The 14,964-nt window shown below is 47.0% G+C and overlaps 1 protein-coding gene across 1 annotated transcript in view; it reads left to right on the top strand.

The window, feature by feature from the left end:
- Window positions 1-12,248: 12,248 nt before the first annotated feature.
- LIFR (LIF receptor subunit alpha) overlaps window positions 12,249-14,964 on the top strand; it is a 64,367-nt gene continuing 61,651 nt past the window's right edge. The window contains exon 1 of the mRNA XM_075854998.1: window positions 12,249-12,424. The gene's annotated coding sequence lies outside the window, so the exon portion shown is untranslated. The remainder of the gene's footprint in view (window positions 12,425-14,964) is intronic.

Here is a 14,964-nt window from a genome sequence, read left to right as displayed (position 1 = left end):
ACGTCGGCAAACATCTGCCCATTCATTTGAATGGGTTTGCCGACGTATTGTGCAGACGACCTGTAATTTACGCGTCGTCGTTTGACAGCTGTCAAACGACGACGCGTAAATTGACTGCCTCGGCAAAGAAGTGCAGGGCACTTCTTTGCAACGTAATTTGAGCCGTTCTTCATTGAACTCAATGAAGAGCAGCTCAAGATTACAGGCGTCACAGATGCCTCGTATATTACGAGGAAGAGCATTTACGTGTGAAACGAGGCAGCTGTTTTCTCTTGAAAACAGTCTGTCTTTTCCCACGTAAATGCCTGCTATCGTGTGCACATACCCTTAGAGTCTTAAGCTCTTTGGTCTTGCCCATGTTGTAGAGGTTAGAGTCAGACTGATTAATTGAGTCTGTGGACAGGAGTCTTTTATACAGGTGACCATGTAAGACAGCTGTCTTTAATGCAGGCACCAAGTTGATTTGGAGCGTGTAACTGGTCTGGAGGAGGCTGAACTCTTAATGGTTGGTAGGGGATCAAATACTTATTTCTCTGTGCACAATGCAAATAAATATATATCATTTTGACTATGTGATTTTAAGTTTTTTTTTAAAATATAATCTATCTCTCACTGGTAAAATTAACCTAGCCTAAAAATTCTAGACTGTTCATGACTTTGACAGTGGGCAAACTTACAAAATCAGCAAGGGATCAAATACTTATTTCCTTCACTGTATATATTTGAGACAGCATATCTTTGGACTACGACCCTATAGCTATGGATAGGTGTGCTGTCGCCATTTTTTCTGCTGTATATTTGCAGTCACAGGTGTTCTTGCACCTGTATACACGTTTTGTATCATTTTGTTGGAATGTGCTATTCAAATTTTTGTTGTGTTTATGTGATCCATATATGTGGGGTTAGTGACTGCCTCCATTTTTGTTCTTGCACTCCTCCCATTCTGCCCTGGGTGATTTTAATTAGTTTAGTGCTGGTTTCTACCATCCCCAGGTATGTATTAGTGTCCGCAGTGTGCTGTCGCCATTTTTTTCTGCTATGGATAGGATTAGATACAGTGGCTCAGCAGACAGTATCACACATGATACGCTTAGATACAGGGCCCAGCTCACTGATATTGTGTTTCCAACCGCTGAACCCAGGAAAGGAAAGGTAAGTATAAGAATTGCTTTGCTTTTTTATGTTAGTAATTTTTTTTGTATGATTGTGTTTTTTTACAAGTTTGGTCATTGGACTACTTCGGATTCGATGACTGCGTTTTTTTTATTCTCAATAAAATGGTTAATGATGTTTGTGTGTTTTTTTTTTTTTTTCAATAACTTTATTACTACTGCTTTAGTAATGGCCGCTGGCTGATTGACAGCGTCCATTACTAAGGCGGGGCTTAGTGTTAGCCAATCTAACCCCCATTATTAACCCAGTACCCAACGCCACCAGGGTACCGGGAAGAGCCGGGTGTGATCCAGTGCCCTACCATCTGTAGTGATGTTCAGGCACTGGGGCGGCTGCAGGTTGGTATTATTAGGCTAGGAAAGGCCAGAAACAGTGGTCCTTCCCACCCTGGTAATGCTAGCCTTCTACTGCTATGTTGTATTTGGTTGGTTATGAAAAATGGGGGAACCCCACATCGTTTTTGTTTTTTTAAATGATGTGGGGCCGCACCCCCCATTTTTCATAACAGATACAGAGCCAGATACAGCATAGCAGCAGGCTAGCATTACTAGGGTGGGAAGGACCACTGTTTTTGGCCTTCCTACACAAGTAATACCAGCCAGCGGCTGCCCCATTACCCGACCATCACTACAGATGGTCGGGTACTGGATCGTACCCAGCTCTTCCCGATACCCCTGGTGGCGGTGGGTACCGGGGTAATAATGGGAAAGTGTTAGCCTCTGCACCGGCTGACACTAAGCCCCGCCTTAGTAATGGACGCTGTCAATCAGCCAGTGGCCATTACTAAGGCAGTAATAATAAAGTTAAAAAAAAATACGAAAAATATTTTATTATAATAAAAAACCCCCACATAGCCCTCGTTTGCCATATTATCGAGAATAAAAAAAGCCATCATCGAAGTAGTCCTCGAATCTGACATAATCCAACGACCAAACCTGTAAAAAAAAAAAAAGACACACAAAATTTTTTTTGTAACACATGTGGTAGGCTTAGATATATGGCCCATGTGTGATACTGTCTGTTGGACCCGGTATCTAAGCCTACCACAAGGCTTAGATACAGGGTCCAGCAGACAGTAATCTTATTACAGGGCCCATCCAACAGGATCACACATGGGCCACGTATCTAAGCTTACCATATGGTCATGGTAAGATGCTTAGATACAGGGCCCCAACAGACAGTAATCTTATACAGTATAAGATTACTGTCTGCTGGGGTCCTGTATCTAAGCATACCATGTGGTATTATTAGATACAGGGCCCATCAGACAGGATCACACATGGGCCATGTATCTAAGCCTATCATGTGGTTGTCTTAGATACAGGGCCCAGCAGACAGGATCACTTCATCTAAGCCTACCACATGGTAGGCTTAAAGGGGTTGTCCAGTCCCTAAAAATTGATGGCCTATCCTAAGGATAGGCCATTAATAGCTGATGGGCCAGGGTCCGACTGCTGGGACCCCCGCCAATCAGCTGTTTTGAAAGGGGTGCAGTGCTCGTAGGAGCGCTGCTTCCCCTTCATTCCGGTCACTTGCTCACACTGTGAATTGCCAACGCCGCGATTCACAGGGTGAGCAAGTGACCGGAGTGAAGTGGAAGCGGTGCTTGTACGAGCGCTGCGGCCCCTTCAAAACAGCTGATTGGCGAGGGTCCCAGCAGTCGGATCCTCATCAGCTGTTGATGGCCTATCCTGAGGATAAGCCATCATATTTTAGGGACTGGACAACACAGCCCCAGCAGACATTAAGAGTATACTTACCCTCCTCTTCGGCTCTGGCCGCAGCGGTGGTCATGACTCCATCTAGAGTCGTCAGAACCTCCGCTGCGCTCCGGAATGAGGAGGGCAAGTATACTGTCAGTTACTATAGTAACAGGGGACATAGGCCCCAGTTACTATAGTAACTTTTTATAGATGTGGTGTGGGGTGGCCTCGGGCCCCATGGCTTAGAGGGCCCATTCACAATTGAGACCACTGCGTCCCCTATAGTTACGTCACTGCTTAAACATTTCCTTTACGTTCCCACTCTGCTCCGCTTAGCTAGCTCTCCGTACAGTGTGGGCTGCCACCCCACCCACTGCTCGCTCTTCAGGACCTGCCTGCAACCATAGATGCAGCCTAGCCCGGTTCTCACCAATCTCCTTTAGGCTCCTCAGTTCCAGTCTCTACTCGGTCGGTCCTCCTGGCTTCTCTCTCTAGTTTGTTCCTGTAGTCGGGTATACATTCCCTCTCTCTTTGTACTCTGGTCACTGCTTAGCTTTCAGTCTCAGACTATTCGTCAGTCCCATTTAACCTGGAAAACACGTACAACGAAAACCAGTACAGCTGACGGGTCTTTTTTGGTGAAGGTGGCCACACACATTAGATGAATACTGGCTGAATTCCCCCCCCACACCCTGTGCCCCCGAAAATACAATCATGTCATACACACACACACACACACACACACACACACACACACACACACACACACACACACACACACACTGCTCCCTGTCGATAGTGCCACACACAGTGTAAATAGTGCCATAGGCTGTGCCACATACAAATAATAATACCACACAGTGCCCCCTGTAAATAGTGACACACACACAGTGCTGCCTGTAGTGACAAACACAGTGCTCCCTGTAGATAGTACCACACACAGTGCCCCCTGTAGATAGTGGCACAAACATTGCCCTCTGTAGACAGTGCCACACACAGTACACCCTGTAATTAGTGCCACACACAGTGCCTTCTGTAGATAGTGCCACACATTGCCCCTGTAGATGGTGCCAGATACAGTGCCATCTGTAGATAATGCCACACACAGTGCCCCCTGTAGATAGTGCCACACAGTTTACAGACATACACATCCATAGAGGCTGTGCCTGGTATTGCAGTTTCGGTCCTATTCAAATGAATCGGACTGAGCTGCAATCCCAGGCACAGCCGCTACAGATGTGTATGCCGCTGCGCCTGATAAACGCTGTAGAGTCAGCTGATCTGCGGGGGGGCTGGGAGTTGGACCTCCACCAATCTGATATTGATGACCTATTCCAAAGATAGGCCATCAACATAAAATGCCCAGAGAAACCCTTTAAAATTTAAGAAACTTACCTGACAATGGGCTATGGAACACATAGAGCCAAACAGTATCCACATGGTGCCATATTGTTTCCACATACTGTGGCGCCAAAAATATAATTTCCTGACATAGAACCAAATGTTCACACAGTGTTTTATTGTGCCCTCAGAAAATACATAATTTGCCCACATAGAACCAGTGCTCATAAAGAGAAGAGCAATGTCCAGCGAATACTATGCATTGTCCGCATTATAGTGCCCCTTTAGAACCTGAAGTGACTTCAAAGTGCCTATAGTCCTACCTCATGCGCAGATACCCCTTACCCTTCTCACCCCGGAAGATTTATTTTTGTATCTTATAGGAACAACTTGTTCATTAGTTGACATTTTTCTTAATATTCACAGTATTGTAAGGTGGTGGAGGGTGGGGCAAGACGGTATATACCCCGCAGGGATGTCATGGAAAAAGATAAAACGAAGCAGAATGTTAGCGTGAACCCGAAAACTTTCTTGCACTTATAAAATTCAATATAAACAATTTCGACCGGCGCTGATGTTGCACACGACCATAGACAATATATACAGTTCTGCCCACTCTGGGAGGCACACGATTACTGTATTTACAATTCTACTCATTGCTGAGAGGCACAGATTTAGTTACGGCTCAGGCTGGCAAGATGGAGGGCTTGTTCTGATGTAATTGGCAGTCACATGGTCGAGGGCACCCCTTCTTGATACAAGGGCTATCTGCTTTGGCCTAATAGGCCCTAAGATGGTGGCTGCAACTGCGTACTTTGGGCCCAGTCCCCCTTGAGCTGGTGGTTGCCGGCTACTTCGTAAACAGGCCCTACCTTACCTTCTGACTCTTCCCTTAGTCTTCTACTACTTCTGGACACTGACGGTACACCTTCCTTTGACTTTCTTGGGTCACATCTCTTCTGCGTTCCTTTCGCTGTCCAGCCAAAATCTTCTCCGCCCAGCTGAAATCTATACTTACAGTGGGGCCTCGCACATCACCCCTGCTCGCTCTTCAGGACCAATCGCCACCACAGGCCCAATGATGGCTACTGACTGGTACGGTCCTCACCAGTCCGCTTATGCTCTGTGGGTCTAAGCTCCATAGCAGTCAGTTTCTCCTACAAGTACTGCCCCAGGTGTGATGACGAACATGTGCTCATGCATCCGTCATCACACTGTTACAGAGCAAACCAAAATGCCGACTGGGCCATACATCCTGGTGCCCAAAATTCAGAACGTGAAAAAGCAAAGCTACTTGCCTTACCTAGAAAAAATAGTCAATAAACGCAACAATATGTAATATGTACACAAAGTCTTCAGTGGCTGCAACAACCACCCTCTTCTCCTATGTTGCATTTGGTATCAAATTTTCTCCCATACATTGCCGCACGGTGGCCATTTTTGCCACTGTGCAAGTGCCACCTAGTGGAGGGAATAAGAATACAACTGCAAAAACAACACATGACAGTAGGAGAATAGGCGCAGTACGTCATATACAGTATATAGCAAATATTGATACAAGGCCATGGTGATCGCAAATGCATTTCTAGGCCATTTCTGTTATGGGGCCCATGGAGAGAGGGGGCAGCCCTGATTGGTCCCATACATACTTGAATACTTTTTAGAAGGGGCATCAGGGAGATTTTGAAAAGCGTTGCATGAGAAAAATTAGCAAAATGTTTTCCCCACTTATATAAAACGCCAACACAGACACCCTAAACAAATACAGACCCCAGAGCAGTCTTCCTAAACAAAAACAGAAAAATTAGCTTTTCCGGCTATCCCGGGTTCATAATCTGGTGACAGAGCCTCTTTAAAGTAGCGCTGTGCCCGGAGAGTCCTCTGCTCTTCTCCGCTACTAATGCTAAAGCAGGGAGCTGACGGTTCCCTGCTTCAGCATTGGGTGCAGTTATACCTGCGTCCTGAGGACGCAGATACAGCTGACACCTGGACATACCACCGGCCGGCCAGGAGAGCAAGACACCGCCCCGGAATCTGGGACTATCCGGTGAATCTGGGAAGGTTGGGAGGTATGAGGACAGGTCATCAGTATATGATCGGTGGGGTCCGACAACCGGACCCCGCACCGATCAGCTGTTCCAGGTGCCATAAGCTATGCCAGCGGCAAAAAGCACCGGTCACTGTATAGCAGCCGTGCTGGGTTAATGCAGCTCTGCTCTTATTCACTTGAATATGAGCAGACCTGCAGTAATGCAGCATGGCCGCTGTACTGTGACCGAAGCTTTCTGCTTCCAGCAGAGACCCTACATAGCTTATGGCACCTGGAACAGCTGATCGGTGCGGGGTCCGGAAGTCAGACCCCCAGCAATTATATACCGCCACCTTTCCCACCCAAAAATATCGGCCAGGTTAACACACGTAAATATGTGGGTGTCGTTTTGGGGTGTGGTTACACATGGAGTGTGATTTTAGACGTGGTGTTTCAATGCCTTTTTGGTAAAGGTAGCAATACACATTAGATGAATATCGACCGAACCCTCCCCCACACACACACACACATACACTGTGCCCTAGAATACAATTAGTGTCTCACATTGTGCCCCATGAAAACAATTGTGTCATACACACACAGTGCCCAATAAAAATAGTACCACATGATGTGCCCCCTTAAAACTTTGCCATATGCTGTGCCCCAAACAATAGTGCTATGTGCAGTACCAACTGTAGAAAATGGCACGCACTGCCCCGTGTAGAAAGTGCCACACACAGTGCCCCCTGCAGATAGTGTCACACACAGAGCTCCCTGTAGACATGGCCACATACAGTTCACCCTGTAGATGGTGACACAAACAGTGCAACCTATAGATAGTGCCACACACACACACAGTGCCCCCTGTAGAAAGTGACACACACAGTGCGACACATAGTGCCCCGTGTAGACATGGCCACACAGTGCCCTCTGTAGAAAGCGCCACACAGTGCCCTATGCAGATAACGTGTAATATGACTTTAAGGACAATAATTACTGACACCGGGATTATATTCGTTTTGTCTTTACTGAACATGCAGAAAATATGACAACAGTCAAAAACTTGAGCTCTAGGCAAAATATAACTGGGGCTCGGTAAACAATACAGTCTCTGCTTTTATCCGGCACTTCAATATAACACAGTCTCTTATAATCCGTAATGATTAAAATATGTTCTCTTTATCCGGTGCCTTAGGATAATAAAGTCTCTTAGCTTCCAGGTTTAGTGTAATGTGATCTTTGAGGTCCGGCAATGTAATACAATGCACTCTCTGATGATCCGGCACTTAATGCTCTATGTTACCTTATGCTCAAAATGGCGTCTTCAGCTTCTTGCTCTAAACACTCTCTTCTTAACTCGGCCGGATCTCCTTAACTTGGAACTCCAGTAAATGCGTGTCTGATACTTCACATTACTTATGCTCTGCTGCTGGCCAGAATGCTCTTTATCTTTTACAGTTATCTGAGTCACAATGTCTTCCTTACTTGCTACAGCTCTCTCAGTCCAGTCTCTGTCTCTTCCTGTCCAGCGCTTCTCAGACCTCTCTCCAGACACTTCCTCACTAGACCTCTCTTGTATATCACTCCACACACTAAACACTGTCGATGTACTAACCTCACAGCGCCCTCTAGTGGCCGGCCACAACCTCCCATTTCTCAATGCCATACAATCCTTTTGCTGGGTTACATCTTTTCCCCCAGGTTTATCAGTTGCCGTCCCGGCAACTTGCTGTGGCGTCACAAATCCTTCAAACCTAGAAGGAAGTCTTCCAAAATTGGATCGCTGAGAATGACGTACCTGTGACAACTCTTCTTCCACAGGAGTAACATTCTCTTCTTGTACTTCACTGGTACTTTCTTGTCTCTCTGGTACTTGAACCGGCGGACTCCACCAACCTTCATCTATGGGAACGGGTGTTGCAACAGGAGGATCTCTAGTGTTTGCTTCTGGTTCACGACTTATAAATGTGCAGGGTCTCAGCATATTTCTGTGTATGGTTTTCAAAGGGTATGCATCTCTGACGGTGCAGGCATTCAATCGCCGGTAATCTACACAGAACCGCAAGCTTCCATCTTTCTTCTTTACTAATACTATGGGAGAAGCCCATGGACTTTTACTGGGTCGGATAACATGACTGTCTAGCATGCGTTTTAGCAACACTTTGGCTTCTTGATAAAAAGCGGGCGGAATGGTACGGTATCGTTCTCGTACCGGGTAAGCATTTCCCGTATGTATTTCATGTTCTAAAGTTGTTGTCAACCCAAAGTCTGCTTCATTCTTGGAAAAAGCCTTGGAGTGCTCTCCTAACACTCCCGCCACTTCATCTATTTGTCTGGTAGTCAAATCCGTTCCTTCTAAAGGTATTTGCTCCAGTAATCGCCTCCCAATGGTGTCATTAGCTTGAGTGGTGGCTCGACACACTGTAACCACAGCTACACTTTCACAAGGATAACTCACTTGCCAATCTGAACGGCTTTCCACTTGTTCCTCCCTCACCGGAAACACTTCAGCTACTAGTTCCCGGGGAAATAAGGTTACATTTTGTTTCGTGATATTAACCACTCGTAATAATACTTGTCCAGCCTGTACCTTGCATATCGACCGGGCCACGGCTACTCCTTCTTTCTGCAGAGCTGATTCAATTAACACAGTGGTGCCCTTTAACACTTTATTAGTACCCACTGGCAAGGGTAACAACATTTCATGGCCTGCTGGTACTTGTATACTTCGAGAGGCTGGTATCTTAACCAGTCCTACCCTTCCAGGCCAATTTAACAGTTCTCCATTAATGCGACAATGTTTTAAAGTGCGCTGTAAAGCCATTTGAGAAGGTCGTTGAGTGGGTATTTGTTTCCAGTATTTTGGGCCCAGCTCTTGTGACATTACTCCATCTAAGTCCCGCAATATATTCATTCCTAGAATCACGGGAATTTCAGAGTCCATAGCTTTTTCTACTATGATAACCCCCTTTTTGTTCAAATCACGATTCCATATTGAAATGTCCATTTGTATAACTCCCAGGATAGGGATAGGTAAACTATTAGCTGCCTTGAGTCTTATCCAAGTGTCACTCTTCTCACATAACAAGGAAGGGAAATAAGTTTCAAACACAACTTTATCCATAGTGGTCACTTGAGATCCAGTATCGATTAAACATGACAACTCAACGCCATTGAATTTTGCTACAACGACGGGACATTCCCCCACTATATCTGTAGCATCTAACACAGGGCATGTATCCGTGGACTCCCCTGTAGTTTGCCCCTCAACTACAGGTCGTTCTAGTTTAAATTCCTGCGATTGCTCTGATAGTGAGAACGCATGCAATTTCTAGCAATGTGTCCTGCTCGGCCACAATTATAGCAGATGGTAGGGTCTGGAGCATTCCTACCTTGCTTCCTCCTATCTGCAAACGACTGTCTCTCTTGTGAGTATCGAACTGGAGTTCCAGGGTCAGGCTTATTAGTAATAGCGGCTTTCAACTCTCTCATGGCACCTTCCAATGACTCCATCCTTGCCTCCATGTCGGGGTTCTTCTTGGTTACAATTTCTGCTTGCCTGACCACCGTATCAGTGCTGGCCGATTCCTCTTTTTCCAATGCGATAGCTTCCGTCAATAATTGATGAATCGTCATATCTGGTTCTTTCTTTAACTTTTCCTTCAGAGTTCTCCTTAACGGTGGATTCTTGAGACCTATTACAAACTGATCCCGCAATACTACGTGTACATTGGTAAAGGACCCGGCTGATTGTTCTTCTTTACGTTGCAACATTGCCATTATTTCCTGTAATCCATTTGCAAACTGCGCCAGTGTCTCTTCTTCTTTCTGCTGGCGGGCAAAGAATCGCTTCCTTATCATGCCCTCAGAGGACGTATCCCCATACACATCATCTAATAGCTGCCGAATTTGTTCGAAGGTTTGTCGGTGTCGTGCTGGCTGTAACAAAACGGTTTTCCTAGCTTCTCCTTCTAAGGTACTTAGCGCCAATTCTACTTTTAAATGTGGAGCGACATTACAGAGCCGTGCCGCTCCTTCCAGCCGTTCACTCCAATCTTCCAACAATAGATCAGATCCATTAAACTTTGGCAAATGATTTAAGAGGGCTCCCACCGGTATCATTGGATGGGTCACACTGGATGATAATGTTGTCTCGTCCATTGTATCTGCATCCATCCTGCCGACTGCGCCAAGTTGTAATATGACTTTAAGGACAATAATTACTGACACCGGGATTATATTCGTTTTGTCTTTACTGAACATGCAGAAAATATGACAACAGTCAAAAACTTGAGCTCTAGGCAAAATATAACTGGGGCTCGGTAAACAATACAGTCTCTGCTTTTATCCGGCACTTCAATATAACACAGTCTCTTATAATCCGTAATGATTAAAATATGTTCTCTTTATCCGGTGCCTTAGGATAATAAAGTCTCTTAGCTTCCAGGTTTAGTGTAATGTGATCTTTGAGGTCCGGCAATGTAATACAATGCACTCTCTGATGATCCGGCAGTTAATGGCTCTATGTTACCTTATGCTCAAAATGGCGTCTTCAGCTTCTTGCTCTAAACACTCTCTTCTTAACTCGGCCGGATCTCCTTAACTTGGAACTCCAGTAAATGCGTGTCTGATACTTCACATTACTTATGCTCTGCTGCTGGCCAGAATGCTCTTTATCTTTTACAGTTATCTGAGTCACAATGTCTTCCTTACTTGCTACAGCTCTCTCAGTCCAGTCTCTGTCTCTTCCTGTCCAGCGCTTCTCAGACCTCTCTCCAGACACTTCCTCACTAGACCTCTCTTGTATATCACTCCACACACTAAACACTGTCGATGTACTAACCTCACAGCGCCCTCTAGTGGCCGGCCACAACCTCCCATTTCTCAATGCCATACAATCCTTTTGCTGGGTTACAAACGTCACACGCAGTGCAACATATAGATAGTGCCACCCTGTAAATAATGCCACACGGTGCCCCTTGTAAAAAGTACCACACTGTGTCCCCTGCAGAAAGTGCCCCACACAGTGCCCCCTGTAAATAGCTTCACAAACAGTGCGATCTGTAGACATGGCCACACAGTGCCCCCTGTAGAAAGAGCCACACACAGTGCCCCCTGCAGATAGTGTTACACACAGTGCAACCTACAGATAGTGCCACCCTGTAAATAATGCCACACAGTGCCCCCTGTAAAAAGTGTCACACACAGTGTCCCCTGTGGAAAGTGCCCCACACAGTGCCCCCTGTAAATAGCCTCACGAACTGTGCGAACTGTAGACATGGCCACACATAGCCCCCTGTAGAAAGTGACACACACACACACACACACACACACACACACACAGTGCCCCCTGTAGATAGTGCCACACAGTGCCCACTGTGACTCCAGATAAGACCTCAGACCAAACTAAAAAAGAAGTTACGGTAATCTCACACTTTTACCGTCACTCATGCGGGAACCATGACGCCATTCTATGTTGACCTCTATGGGGCGCAGTGATACAAACACTTGGGTAGATTGACATTTGTTATTGGAATTTAGGACAGTTTTCTGGTCTAATTATATTGTAAAAATGGCATCAGCACAAGAGTCTTATATATGGATCCTCCAAGCAAGTATGACCACATTTAGTTGTCCGTGGTCACTTGGCTCCCATTTATTGGGGCGTTTTTCTAACTAGTCATAAAAGTGTGGGTGAAAAATTGAGCAGTCGCCCATAGTAACCAATCAAATCATCGCTTTCATTTACTAATCTGCACAGGACAATTGTAGTGGTTTCCATGGCAACTGCTCCAGTCTTTATAGCTGAGGCTCCTAAACATATAGGGATACACACACCCAGCACATGGTATGACCCTATATGGAGTCTCTATAATGTATACACTGCACTGATAGAACGTTGATATACTGTATCCACCACATGATATACACAGGCTCTGATTCTCAGCAGGGGGCGGGCTGTGATTTCATACATACACATACATTGGTGATGCGGGCGCGACTCCTCCCACGGACGCTAGGGGGCGTGCTAGGGCAGGATCCTGAAGCAGACGTCACGGCGACAGACTGCCCGGCACTGGGCTCCCGGGATGCGCTGTATATACGGAGGAGGTAGCGGTGACTCTCCCCGCACTCTGCACAGCTCTGCGGCCGCGGACATCACCGAGTAGCCGGCTATGTGAGTCATACACAGGGGGAAGAGAGGGACCGGGCTGGGGGAGGCGGAGGCCCCGGTGCTGCGAGTGCCTGCAGTCCTTGTGTATGGAGCGCTCCCTGTGTGCGGAGGATGGGGGCTGTAATACATGGGACTGCTGTTGTGTTATTCCATGGGACTGCTGGTGTGTTATTCCATGGGACTGCTGGTGTGTTATTCCGTGGGACTGCTGGTGTGTTATTCCGTGGGACTGCTGGTGTGTTATTCCGTGGGACTGCTGGTGTGTTATTCCGTGGGACTGCTGGTGTGTTATTCCGTGGGACTGCTGGTGTGTTATTCCGTGGGACTGCTGGTGTGTTATTCCGTGGGACTGCTGGTGTGTTATTCCGTGGGACTGCTGGTGTGTAATTCCATGGGACTGCTGGTGTGTAATTCCATGGGACTGCTGGTGTGTAATTCCATGGGACTGCTGGTGTGTAATTCCATGGGACTGCTGGTGTGTAATTCCGTGGGACTGCTGGTGTGTAATTCCATGGGACTGCTGGTGTGTTGTTCCATGGGACTGCTGGTGTGTTATTCCATGGGACTGCTGGTGCTGTTGGGTTATTACCTGGGACTGCTGGTGCGTTATTACCTGGGACTGCTGGTGCGTTATTACCTGGTGCTGTTGGGTTATTACCTGGGACTGCTGGTGCTGTTGGGTTATTACCTGGGACTGTTGGTGCTGTTGGGTTATTACCTGGGACTGTTGGTGCTGTTGGGTTATTACCTGGGACTGCTGGTGCTGTTGGGTTATTACCTGGGACTGCTGGTGCTGTTGGGTTATTACCTGGGACTGCTGGTGGGCTATTACCTGGGACTTCTGGTGCTGGTGGGCTATTACCTGGGACTGCTGGTGCTGTTGGGTTATTACCTGGGACTGCTGGTGCTGTTGGGTTATTACCTGGGACTGCTGGTGCTGTTGGGTTATTACCTGGGACTGTTGGGTTATTACCTGGGACTGCTGGGTTATTACCTGGGACTGCTGGGTTATTACCTGGGACTGCTGGGTTATTACCTGGGACTGCTGGGGCTGTTGGGCTATTACCTGGGACTGCTGGGGCTGTTGGGCTATTACCTGGGACTGCTGGTGCTGTTGGGTTATTACCTGGGACTGCTGGTGCTGTTGGGTTATTACCTGGGACTGCTGGTGGGCTATTACCTGGGACTGCTGGTGCTGGTGGGCTATTACCTGGGACTGCTGGTGGGCTATTACCTGGGACTGCTGGTGGGCTATTACCTGGGACTGCTGGTGGGCTATTACCTGGGACTGCTGGTGGGCTATTACCTGGGACTGCTGGTGGGCTATTACCTGGGACTGCTGGTGGGCTATTACCTGGGACTGCTGGTGGGCTATTACCTGGGACTGCTGGTGCTATTGGGATTACATGGCTGTATATAGTGTGTGTGTATGTGTGCATATATATATAGTGTGTGTGTGTATATATTATTATTGTACAACCCCTCTGCTGCTGTTAGGTCTCTATATACATTGCTCAGTACGACTTCTCTGGCGGCTCCAGCTGCTTCACACCCCAGACATGCAGCGCCAGTCATATCCTGATATATCTGCCCCCCCCCCCCCCCCCTGGACGCTCCATCAGTTTTCCCACCATAAACCTCGGATAAATAAATAACTGTCTCATTATTGTGAAGTTGGAGGAGCTTGTACAGATAATGGGGGTTGTAGTTTTCAGGCGGCACTACATGCTGCTCATCTTCACGTCACTTTTCTCCGCTAGAGACATTTATCACCGGGTTTCAATTTGTCCATAAAGAAATGTTGTGGCTGTCTGGGATGTTTGGATAAACTGTCCTGAAAGATGATAATAATAATCTGGTTGGCGGCGCTGCTGTTGCCGGGTGATAGTCATTGTGCGATCGGGTGGTGATCCGGCCTCGAGGACCCCCAATGCCTAGAACATTGGAGATGCAGCGTCACTGCAGTCAGACATGTCCCTGCAGTCAGGCATGGTCACTACATCATCATTGGGGGTCCCTGCAGTCAGACATGGTCCCTTCAGTGTAATCAGTGGGGGTCCCTGCAGTCAGGCATGGTCACTACATCATCATTGGGGGTCCCTGCAGTCAGACATGGTCCCTTCAGTGTAATCAGTGGGGGTCCCTGCAGTCAGGCATGGTCCCTCCTTTGTAATCAGTTGGGGTCCCTGCAGTCAGGCATGGTCCCTCCTCCATTATAATCATCACTGGGGGTCCCTGCAGTCAGACATGGTCACTACATCATCATTGGGGGTCCCTGAAGGTTTGTTTGATATATGTATTAGGACATAGGGATGTGTTTCTACTGAAGGGTGTATACACATAGATGTAGCAGAGCCGAGTTTATCGTTCTTGGTTATGCATGGTGTTTAGAAACTGTAGTAGGTTTACCTGCAGTCCTATGTAAAATCTTATGTAACCCTTCTGGGCATGTTTAATAATATCCGTACATGCCGCTACTGATCTGCGACCCCCTTCCCTGCTTTCGAATTATTAGGTTTACATGTCTTGGGAAATGACATGCG

The sequence above is a fragment of the Rhinoderma darwinii genome, chromosome 1 (genome assembly GCF_050947455.1).
Source record: "Rhinoderma darwinii isolate aRhiDar2 chromosome 1, aRhiDar2.hap1, whole genome shotgun sequence".
NCBI classification, from domain to species: Eukaryota; Metazoa; Chordata; class Amphibia; order Anura; family Rhinodermatidae; genus Rhinoderma; species Rhinoderma darwinii.
Note: the sequence above shows the minus strand (reverse complement) of the source record. Positions and strands in the feature narration are given on the sequence as shown.